This window comes from Leptodactylus fuscus, chromosome 11 (genome assembly GCF_031893055.1).
Source record: "Leptodactylus fuscus isolate aLepFus1 chromosome 11, aLepFus1.hap2, whole genome shotgun sequence".
Lineage (NCBI taxonomy): Eukaryota > Metazoa > Chordata > Amphibia > Anura > Leptodactylidae > Leptodactylus > Leptodactylus fuscus.
In genome coordinates, this window is record NC_134275.1 from 85293814 (window position 1) to 85305056 (window position 11243).

Here is an 11243-nt window from a genome sequence, read left to right on the forward strand (position 1 = left end):
AAAAGTGACATTAATATTTAGTACATCCTCCTTTTGCAAAGATAACAGCCTCTAGTCGCTTCCTGTAGCTTTTAATCAGTTCCTGGATGAAGGTATTTTGGACCATTTCTTTCTACAAAACAATTCAAGTTCAGTTAAGTTTGATGGTCGCCGAACATGGACAGCCCGATCTCAAATGATCTGAAAACAAAGATTGTTCAACATAGTTGTTCAGGGGAAGGATACAAAACGTTGTCTCAGAGATTTAACCTGTCAGTTTCCACTGTGAGGAACATAGTAAGGAAATGGAAGAGCACAGGGACAGTTCTTGTTAAGCCCAGAAGTGGCAGGCCAAGAAAAATATCAGAAAGGCAGAGAAGAAGAATGGTGAGAACAGTCAAGGACAATCCACAGACCACCTCCAAAGAGCTGCAGCATCATCTTGCTGCAGATGGTGTCACTGTGCATCGGTCAACTATACAGCGCACTTTGCACAAATAGAAGCTGTATGGGAGAGTGATGAGAAAGAAGCCGTTTCTGCACGTACGCCACAAATAGAGTTGCCTGAGGTATGAAAAAGCACATTTGGACAAGGCAGCTTCATTTTGGAAACAAAAATTGAGTTGTTTGGTTATAAAAAAAGGCGTTATGCATGGCGTCCAAAAAGAAACAGCATTCCAAGAAAAACACATGCTACCCACTGTAAAATTTGGTGGAGGTTCCATCATGCTTTGGGGCTGTGTGGCCAATGCCGGCATCGGGAATCTTGTTAAAGTTGAGGGTCGCATGGATTCCACTCAGTATCAGCAGATTCTTGAGAATAATGTTCAAGAATCAGTGACGAAGTTGAAGTTACGCCGGGGATGGATATTTCAGCAAGACAATGATCCAAAACACCGCTCCAAATCCTCAGGCATTCATGCAGAGGAACAATTACAATGTTCTGGAATGGCCATCCCAGTCCCCAGACCTGAATATCATTGAACATCTGTGGGATGATTTGAAGCGGGCTGTCCATGCTCGGCGACCATCTAACTTAACTGAACTTGAATTTTGTCCAAAATACCTTTATCCAGGATCCAGGAACTGATTAAAAGCTACAGGAAGCGACTAGAGGCTGTTATCTTTGCAAAAGGAGGATGTACTAAATATTAATGTCACTTTTCTGTTGAGGTGCCCATACTTTTGCACCGGTCAAATTTTGGTTTAATGCATATTGCACATTTTCTGTTAGTACAATAAACCTCATTTCAATCCTGAAATATTACTGTGTCCATCAGTTATTAGATATATCAAACTGAAATGGCTGCTGCAAATACCAAAATATTTAGAACTAAAAATGATTAAGATTAATAGGGGTGCCCAAACTTTTTCATAGGACTGTATCTAGTGACATACAGTTAGGGCCAGAAATATTTGGACAGTGACACAAGTTTTGTTATTTTAGCTGTTTACTAAAACATGTTCAGAAATACAATTATATATATAATATGGGCTGAAAGTGCACACTCCCAGCTGCAATATGAGAGTTTCCACATCCAAATCGGAGAAAGGGTTTAGGAATCATAGCTCTGTAATGCATAGCCTCCTCTTTTTCAAGGGACCAAAAGTAATTGGACAATGGACTCTAAGGGCTGCAATTAACTCTGAAGGCATCTCCCTCGTAAACCTGTAATCAATTAACTAGTTAAAAGGTCTGGGGTTGATTCCAGGTGTGTGGTTTTGCATTTGGAAGCTGTTGCTGTGACCAGACAACATGCGGTCAAAGGAACTCAATTGAGGTGAAGCAGAACATCCTGAGGCTGAAAAAAAAAAAAAAAAATCCATCAGAGAGATAGCAGACATGCTTGGAGTAGCAAAATCAACAGTCGGGTACATTCTAAGAAAAAAGGAATTGACTGGTGAGCTTGGGAACTCAAAAAGGCCTGGGCGTCCACGGATAACAACAGTGGTGGATGATCGCCGCATACTTTCTTTGGTCAAGAAGAACCCGTTCACTACATCAACTGAAGTCCAGAACACTCTCAGTGAAGTAGGTGTATCTGTCTCTAAGTCAACAGTAAAGAGAAGACTCCATGAAAGTAAATACAAAGGGTTCACATCTAGATGCAAACCATTCATCAATTCCAAAAATAGACAGGCCAGAGTTACATTTGCTGAAAAACACCTCAAGAAGCCAGCTCAGTTCTGGAAAAGTATTCTATGGACAGATGAGACAAAGATCAACCTGTACCAGAATGATGGGAAGAAAAAAGTTTGGAGAAGAAAGGGAACGGCACATGATCCAAGGCACAGCACATCCTCTGTAAAACATGGTGGAGGCAACGTGATGGCATGGGCATGCATGGCTTTCAATGGCGGCACTGGGTCACTTGTGTTTATTGATGACATAACAGCAGACAAGAGTAGCCGGATGAATTCTGAAGTGTACCGGGATATACTTTCAGCCCAGATTCAGCCAAATGCTGCCAAGTTGATCGGACGGCGCTTCATAGTACAGATGGACAATGACCCCAAGCATACAGCCAAAGCTACCCAGGAGTTCATGAGTGCAAAAAAGTGGAACATTCTGCAATGGCCAAGTCAATCACCAGATCTTAACCCAATTGAGCATGCATTTCACTTGCTCAAATCCAGACTTAAGGCGGAAAGACCCACAAACAAGCAAGACCTGAAGGCTGCGGCTGTAAAGGCCTGGCAAAGCATTAAGAAGGAAGAAACCCAGCGTTTGGTGATGTCCATGGGTTCCAGACTTAAGGCAGTGATTGCCTCCAAAGGATTCGCAACAAAATATTGAAAATAAAAATATTTTGTTTGGGTTATGTTTATTTGTCCAATTACTTTTGAGCTCCTAAAATGTGGAGTGTTTGTAAAGAAATGTGTACAATTCCTACATTTTCTATCAGATATTTTTGTTCAACCCTTCAAATTAAACGTTACAATCTGCACTTGAATTCTGTTGTAGAGGTTTCATTTCAAAACCAATGTGGTGGCATGCAGAGCCCAACTCGCCAAAATTGTGTCACTGTCCAAATATTTCTGGCCCTAACTGTATCTGGTGACACTAACCGATCATTTCTAGGTTAGGAATCAGGATTTTATGGGTAGCGCTGACCAGATCTGGGGATATTGATTTTTGGTCTAATCTGAGGACTGAATGAATTTGCTTATGTAGTTGAGATCTTGTATGTACGCACCAGAGACTCTCATGGTCTGATCATTTGTAATGTCCTGATGGTTGTTACACTGTCACACAAGTGGTCTAAATGTTTGCAAGTAGGCCCTCAGCCGAAATGTATATTTTATATGTGCCATGCAGAAGCTTCCACAGATCCCTTATAGACTCTCCCTCATAGAATCTATTGAAAGATCCACGACCTGGGAAATGGCATGTTCTATTTTTTTTTCAGATCAGTCGCATGGCCCTTGTTGCCCCTAAGAGCTTTTATTAACAGGAAAAACAGCAATTTCTTGCCATTGGAGGCAGCGAGTCAGGAGCGAAAAAACAGATAGGTTATGGTCAGCTGATTCTATCTATCTGCAGGGATGGGGTGATATGCTGGTTCTGGTGACAGTAACCTATCTATCTGCAGGGCTGGGGTGATATGCTGGTTCTGGTGACAGTAACCTATCTATCTGCAGGGCTGGGGTGATATGCTGGTTCTGGTGACAGTAACCTATCTATCTGCAGGACTGGGGTGATATGCTGGGTCTGGTGACAGTAACCTATCTATCTGCAGGGCTGGGGTGATATGCTGGTTCTGGTGACAGTAACCTTTCTATCTGCAGGGATGGGGTGATATGCTGGTTCTGGTGACAGTAACCTATCTATCTGCAGGGCTGGGGTGATATGCTGGATCTGGTGACAGTAACCTATCTATCTGCAGGGCTGGGGTGATATGCTGGTTCTGGTGACAGTAACCTATCTATCTGCAGGGCTGGGGTGATATACTGGCTCTGGTGACAGTAACCTATCTATCTGCAGGACTGGGGTGATATGCTGGTTATGGTGACAGTAACCTATCTATCTGCAGGGCTGGGGGGATATGCTGGTTCTGGTGACAGTAACCTATCTATCTGCAGGGATGGGGTGATATGCTGGTTCTGGTGACAGTAACCTATCTATCTGCAGGGCTGGGGTGATATGCTGGATCTGGTGACAGTAACCTATCTATCTGCAGGGCTGGGGTGATATGCTGGTTCTGGTGACAGTAACCTATCTATCTGCAGGGCTGGGGTGATATACTGGCTCTGGTGACAGTAACCTATCTATCTGCAGGACTGGGGTGATATGCTGGTTCTGGTGACAGTAACCTATCTATCTGCAGGGCTGGGGTGATATGCTGGTTCTAGAGACTGTAACCTATCTATCTGCAGGGCTGGGGTGATATGCTGGGTCTGGTGACAGTAACCTATCTATCTGCAGGGCTGGGGTGATATGCTGGTTCTGGTGACAGTAACCTATCTATCTGCAGGGCTGGGGTGATATGCTGGGTCTGGTGACAGTAACCTATCTATCTGAAGCGCTGTGGTGCTGCTGTGCTTGTCTACTATATTTCCTAGAATAACCCCTTAGTCATTATGTATGTAAGAAATCTGCCCTAGGGAACACCATGTAATGTGAATAAATTGTAAATGACTGGTCACTGCATAATTTTTTAAAGGCCAGACCTATATAATGTAAGCTATATTACTGTATGAACTCTATATCTTAAAATATGGATGAATACGGGAGGAGGCAATAGTCATACACAGGGGGGTTCCCCTAATCCCAAGATTTTACTAGATGAGGATATAATCACTTCTCCGCCGCTCACTAAGTTCTCACCTTCCCCAGTAATCACTCACTATTTCCAGTCATAACAAAACACCCTTCTCCCCGACCCTGTCTCTGGGTAATTACCGGCTGCAAACACTTCTACCATACAGGCGCCTGGTAATGTTTATACTGACCATATCCTGCTGGCTAAAAAGTGACCCCCCCCCCCTCTCCCCAATCCCCGCCATCACAGGATGTTCTTCAAAAATTCATCCAACATTGGCCTGACTTATATAATGGATATTGTTTGCAAAATGTTATTTGACAAAAAAAAAATCTGTAAAACTGGCATCAAATGGACTGGTAAATGCCAAATCACCAGATAATATGAATTAATATCTGATACGGTGTGTATTATCTCTGTACTGTGACATCACTGTGTGTATTATCTCTGTACTGTGACATCACTGTGTGTATTATCCTGTACTGTGACGTCACTGTGTGTATTATCCCTGTACTGTGACATCACTGTGTGTATTATCTCTGTACTGTGACATCACTGTGTGTATTATCTCTGTACTGTGACATCACTGTGTGTATTATCTCTGTACTGTGACATCACTGTGTGTATTATCTCTGTACTGTGACGTCACTGTGTGTATTATCCTGTACTGTGACATCACTGTGTGTATTATCTCTGTACTGTGACATCACTGTGTGTATTATCCTGTACTGTGACATCACTGTGTGTATTATTTCTGTACTGTGACATCACTGTGTGTATTATCCTGTACTGTGACATCACTGTGTGTATTATCCCTGTACTGTGACATCACTGTGTGTATTATCTCTGTACTGTGACATCACTGTGTGTATTATCTCTGTACTGTGACATCACTGTGTGTATTATCCTGTACTGTGACATCACTGTGTGTATTATCTCTGTACTGTGATATCACTGTGTGTATTATCTCTGTACTGTGACATCACTGTGTGTATTATCCTGTACTGTGACATCACTGTGTGTATTATCTCTGTACTGTGACATCACTGTGTGTATTATCCTGTACTGTGACATCACTGTGTGTATTATCCTGTACTGTGACATCACTGTGTGTATTATCCCTGTACTGTGACATCACTGTGTGTATTATCCTGTACTGTGACATCACTGTGTGTATTATCTCTGTACTGTGACATCACTGTGTGTATTATCCTGTACTGTGACATCACTGTGTGTATTATCCTGTACTGTGACATCACTGTGTGTATTATTTCTGTACTGTGACATCACTGTGTGTATTATCCTGTACTGTGACATCACTGTGTGTATTATCCCTGTACTGTGACATCACTGTGTGTATTATCTCTGTACTGTGACATCAATGTGTGTAGTATCTCTATACTGTGACATCACTGTGTGTATTATCCTGTACTGTGACATCACTGTGTGTATTATCCTGTACTGTGACATCACTGTGTGTATTATCCCTGTACTGTGACATCACTGTGTGTATTATCCTGTACTGTGACATCACTGTGTGTATTATCCTGTACTGTGACATCACTGTGTGTATTATCCCTGTACTGTGACATCACTGTGTGTATTATCCTGTACTGTGACATCACTGTGTGTATTATCCTGTACTGTGACATCACTGTGTGTATTATCCTGTACTGTGACATCACTGTGTGTATTATCTCTGTACTGTGACATCACTGTGTGTATTATCCTGTACTGTGACATCACTGTGTGTATTATCCTGTACTGTGACATCACTGTGTGTATTATCTCTGTACTGTTACATCACTGTGTGTATTATCTCTGTACTATGACATCACTGTGTGTGTTATCTCTGTACTGTGACATCACTGTGTGTGTTATCTCTGTACTGTGACATCACTGTGTGTATTATCTCTGTACTGTGACATCACTGTGTGTATTATCCCTGTACTGTGACATCACTGTGTGTATTATCCTGTACTGTGACATCACTGTGTGTATTATCTCTGTACTGTGACATCACTGTGTGTATTATCCCTGTACTGTGACATCACTGTGTGTATTATCTCTGTACTGTGACATCACTGTGTGTATTATCCTGTACTGTGACATCACTGTGTGTATTATCCTGTACTGTGACATCACTGTGTGTATTATCTCTGTACTGTTACATCACTGTGTGTATTATCTCTGTACTATGACATCACTGTGTGTGTTATCTCTGTACTGTGACATCACTGTGTGTGTTATCTCTGTACTGTGACATCACTGTGTGTATTATCTCTGTACTGTGACATCACTGTGTGTATTATCCCTGTACTGTGACATCACTGTGTGTATTATCCTGTACTGTGACATCACTGTGTGTATTATCTCTGTACTGTGACATCACTGTGTGTATTATCCCTGTACTGTGACATCACTGTGTGTATTATCTCTGTACTGTGACATCACTGTGTGTATTATCCTGTACTGTGACATCACTGTGTGTATTATCTCTGTACTGTGACATCACTGTGTGTATTATCTCTGTACTGTGACATCACTGTGTGTATTATCCTGTACTGTGACATCACTGTGTGTATTATCTCTGTACTGTGACATCACTGTGTGTATTATCCCTGTACTGTGACATCACTGTGTGTATTATCTCTGTACTGTGACATCACTGTGTGTATTATCTCTGTACTGTGACATCACTGTGTGTATTATCCCTGTACTGTGACATCACTGTGTGTATTATCCTGTACTGTGACATCACTGTGTGTATTATCCTGTACTGTGACATCACTGTGTGTATTATCCTGTACTGTGACATCACTGTGTGTATTATCTCTGTACTGTGACATCACTGTGTGTATTATCCCTGTACTGTGACATCACTGTGTGTATTATCCTGTACTGTGACATCACTGTGTGTATTATCCTGTACTGTGACATCACTGTGTGTATTATCCTGTACTGTGACATCACTGTGTGTATTATCCTGTACTGTGACATCACTGTGTGTATTATCCTGTACTGTGACATCACTGTGTGTATTATCTCTGTACTGTGACATCACTGTGTGTATTATCCCTGTACTGTGACATCACTGTGTGTATTATCCTGTACTGTGACATCACTGTGTGTATTATCTCTGTACTGTGACATCATTGTGTGTATTATCCCTGTACTGTGACATCATTGTGTGTATTATCCCTGTACTGTGACATCATTGTGTGTATTATCCCTGTACTGTGACATCATTGTGTGTATTATCCCTGTACTGTGACATCATTGTGTGTATTATCCTGCCTGTTCTGTGACATCACTATGTGTATCATCTCTGTATTTGGTATCATTGAGTGCATTATCCAGCTTTAGGACTTTATATGGGTTGTGTGAATTATTTAATAATTTGCCCTATGGTAGTGACTGTTATATAATATCTGAAACTTCTGTCAGGTTTCCGAGGCTGCTGGAGAAGTTTGGCGCTGTGTTATCTATCAGGGTTCTGGTCTCTCTAAACCTAAAAGGGCTTCTCAGGCCTAATAACTGATGACTTCTCCTTAGGACTGGTTACCAATTAATCCCTGCCTGACACCCCGTCATACTAGCACAGCGGATGCCGGTTGTTTAACTATGGTTGTCGGCCGCCATAGCTACTCAGTGTCTGCTGTTTTATACTGCACACACCACCGATCGCGGGCATTAACCCCTCTTAGGCCTGGTTAAAGCTGACCGAGGCGTCATTTTCCCGACGATTGCAGGCACCCAGAGCAAGCTCTGGAGCCTGCGTCCCTTTCCGATGACTGCTGGGATCTTTGTAAAGGCTAATTATTATTGCAGGCAATGCATTGTATTAGTGATCAGACCCCCTAGGGGGTCTAATAAATACAAAACAAAAAGTTTTAAAAAAAGTAAAAAAAATATATAAAAAAAATGTATTAAAAAGTCAAATCAACCCCATTTCCCTGGAACACATATAAAAGTAGTTAAATACTGTGAAACACATACACATTAGGTCTCCCTGTGTCCAAAATCGCCGGCTCTACAAATCTTTACAAATATTTTTCCTGTACGGTAAACGCCGTAGCGGGAAAAATTCATAAGTGCCAAACCGCCATATTTTTACTGTTTTGCCTCTGATAAAAATTTGAATAAAAAGTGATCAAAGCAAAAGCAATTCCCCCAAATGGTAGAACTACAAAGTACACCCGGCCCCGCAAAAAAAGACGCCCTATACATCCCCATACACGCACGTATAAAAAAGTTACGGCTGTCAGAATATGGCGACTTTTAGAAAAAAATGTTTTTGTCAGTTTTGGATTTTTGTTAAGGGGTTAAAATGCAAATAAAAGCATAGAAATTTGGTATCCCCGGAATCGTACCGAAGCACAGAATACAGGGGACATGTCATTGTGGCTGTGCAGTGAACGCTGTAACACCGAAGCCTGAAGGAAAATCGCACAAATGCAGTTTTTATTCAAATCATCCCCCATTCTGAATTTTTCTCCTGCTTCCCAGGACATTATATAGAACAATTAATGGTGTAATCAGGAAGAACAATTTGTCCTGCAAACATTAAGCTCTCATAGGGCTCTGAGAGCGGAGAAATAAAAACATTATGGGGTTTGGAAGGAGGGAGTCAAAAACGAAAATGAAAATCGAAACATGCTCGTGGGAGGAAGGGGTTAACGATCAGTGGGTGTCCAACCCCCCGATCAGCTATATGAAGACCTCGTAGCTTATAGGTGAGTGTTGTGGCCTCACACCACTTACCAAGCACAGTACCATACATTTATATAGCAGCTGTGCTTACTAGAGTAGCTCAGTCCCATTCACGTTATTGGGACAGAGCTACAAACTCGCCATGTGACCGATGAATGTGATGTCACATGACCTGTGAAGTGGAGGTTTCACTCAGGGAGCTCTGTGGTGATCCCGACTATCAGACCTAAGGATAGGTTATCCATTAGTAAGCCTGGACGCCCCATGGCCTGTTCACTTCTATGCTATAGCCGACCACTGTGGAGATTTTGGGAATTATTCCGTATATCCTGGTTTGCAGTGGCGATGATGAACTCTTCGCTGTCATCCTTCTTCTGTGCAGTTGACCCGGCACATCTGCTCCTTTCTTCTTCCTCTCAGATATATTTAGACTCAGGTTTTGCTCTGCCGGGTCTTTCCAGCCGTTTTATCTTCCTTCTCTGTCTGGCATCTGTCCCAGATATATCAGTTCAGTGCGAAGGCTACAGCCCTGTGTATATAGAGAATATCCCTGCCATAGACTCAAGGAGAACCCTGGACTGTCAGGCTCAGAGCAATAAGACGTCTCCGCTCTGGAGTATCACTGACCCTGCTGGTTACAATATACAGTAACTGGAAAGAGTCAGGGCTGTGGAGTAAAAGAGTCAAACACCAACTCCGACTCCACTATGTCTCCAGAGCCTGACTCCGACTCCTTCAGAAATAGCTGACACTCTCAGACCAATGTTATTGTGGATATAATAAAAAGTTGTACAATTATCTAATAGACTTTCTGTATCAATTCCTCGCAGTGCTCTAGATCTCTGCTTGTTGGGATAAAAATCAGTCCGTGGTCATGTGATGAACACATAGCACCTGTGTTCCCATCACATGACCATGGACCGTACATCACATGACCATGCACCGTATATCACATGACCATGGACACAATGAATCTAGAAAATTGTTAGGAATTGATACAGAAAGTACATTAGGAAATTGTACAAATATACAAACAATAACATTGGTCTGATATTGAACAACCCCTTTAATTCCCCATATTGGAGAAAATGATTACTTTAGGGATGGGACTCAAGAGTTACCTGCTAGTAAGTATATCGTCAATGTTCTTTACACAATTGGTTAATGCGTCCATATTTTACACAAGAGTATGGTTGGAGGTTGAAGGTTACTATACCCCCCCCCCCCCAGATAGCATTTACTTCTCCCAGTACCTTGCAATCCATTGGAAACCCATGTAGTCTCAGTTACCCGTATCCCATTGTTATTGATCTTATGTCTAGTCTGATTGATAAGAACTTGAAGGGTGCGGAGGATGCAGTCAAATCTGAGCCTAGGAGGAGGAGACCAGCACCATATTATACATTACAGTTGGGGGCACCGGTACAGATTTTACAGTGATGCCGAGGAGCTTTGTGCTGCTCCTCTACAAGTCACACAGTTTGGCAATAACCTGTATATCCTGCCCTTCCTCTATTTGTCCAGGGGTCTGTGCTTTGGCTGACTGGTATGCTAATGAGTCTTTAGTATGCTAATTACTATCCGCCATGCCAGTCACAGACTTTATTATGCCTTCCCTTTCGTGATAATCCCTGCTACAAATCTGGCAAGGAAGAGCATGGCCTCTCTCAGACACTTAAGATACTGAGCACATCTTCTGTCCCAGGACCCTGAAGGGAAGCTTTATGGCATAGTCATTATTTATACGGCCACCATAGACTTGGTGTAGAATAGATATGGGTTGAGAGG